Genomic DNA, 1,360 nt, shown 5'->3' with positions numbered 1-1,360 from the left:
GATTTGCTGCCTTCCTCCCCTTCACCTATATCTGGCATTTCTCCCCATGCTATCTCTCCCCAACTCCCTACCCCCCATCGTTTTTTTTTTCAATGTACACAATCATGTTGCTTTTCAATACAAACAATTTTACTTCTTAATTACCAACCCTTCTGCCTTCTCTCTTTTTATTGACTTATTTCACTGGCTGGAGCCTCCAACAAATGTTCAGTAGAAGCCCTTTTGCTAATTTTACAGGGAAAGCATTCACTTTTAACCACTTTGTTTGATGTTAACTGTAGGGTTTTTTAGTACCCTTTGACAGGATGCAGAAGTTCCCTTTTATTCCTAATTTTCTAAGTTTTCATGGAGAATAGGGGTTGAATTTTGTCAAATACTCTTCATGAATGCATTAGGATGATTGCAATTTTTTTCTTCTATAAATTAAATTACATCGATTTCATCTTTTAGAATTTAAGATTTAAACTAACTTTGTATGACTTAAAAAAGCTCCAACTTGTCAAGATGTCTTATCTTTTTTATATATTGGTGGGTTCTGTTTGCTAATATATGTCAAGGCTTTCTTTTGCATTTATTTTCATTGTTTGTTTTGGTATTGTCTGTTTCTGATTTTGGTAACAGAGAGACAGTAGCCTCATAAAATGAGTTGTGCTGTGTTCCCATTCTCTGTTTTATGAAAGTGTTTTATTTTCATTAAATGTTAGAATTCACCAGAGAAGACATCTGCGCACAAAGAAATTTGTTCATGTTTTGAGGGCATATGAGGTTAATTATGAATTCAAATTCTTTAAAAGATACAGAAATATTCCAATTTTAAATATCTCTTTGGATCTATTTTGGTAATATGTGTGTTTTGTTTTTTTAAATATATATTTTATTGTACTTTAGATTCTGGGGTGCATGTGTGGATCATGAAGGATTGTTGCATAGGTACACACATGGCAATGTGGTTTTTTTTTTTTTTGAGACAGAGTCTCTCCCTGTTTCCCAGGCTGGTGTGCACTGGCGCAATCTTGGCTCACTTCAACCTGAACCTCCCAGGTTTAAGTGATTCTCCTCCCTCAGCCTCTTAAGTATCTGGGATTACAGGTGCCCATCACTACATCTGGCTAATGTTTTGTATATTTAGTAGAGACGGAATTTCCCTATGTTGCCCAGGGTGGTCTCAAACTTCTGACCTCATGATCTGCCCACCTTGGCCTCCCAAAATTCTGGGATTATAGGTGTGAGCGACTATGTTCAGCTGGTAATTTGTGTTTTTAAAGAAATTTTTCTCTTTTGTTTAAATTGTCAATTTTTTGTCATAACATTGTTTTATAATATTCCCTTGTTATTCTTTTTTATACTATTAAGATCTATA

This window comes from Cebus imitator, unplaced genomic scaffold, assembly GCF_001604975.1.
Source record: "Cebus imitator isolate Cc_AM_T3 unplaced genomic scaffold, Cebus_imitator-1.0 Scaffold860, whole genome shotgun sequence".
In the NCBI taxonomy this organism is placed as follows: Eukaryota; Metazoa; Chordata; class Mammalia; order Primates; family Cebidae; genus Cebus; species Cebus imitator.
The sequence above is the reverse complement of the archived record's forward strand: the minus strand, read 5'-3'. Positions refer to the sequence as shown.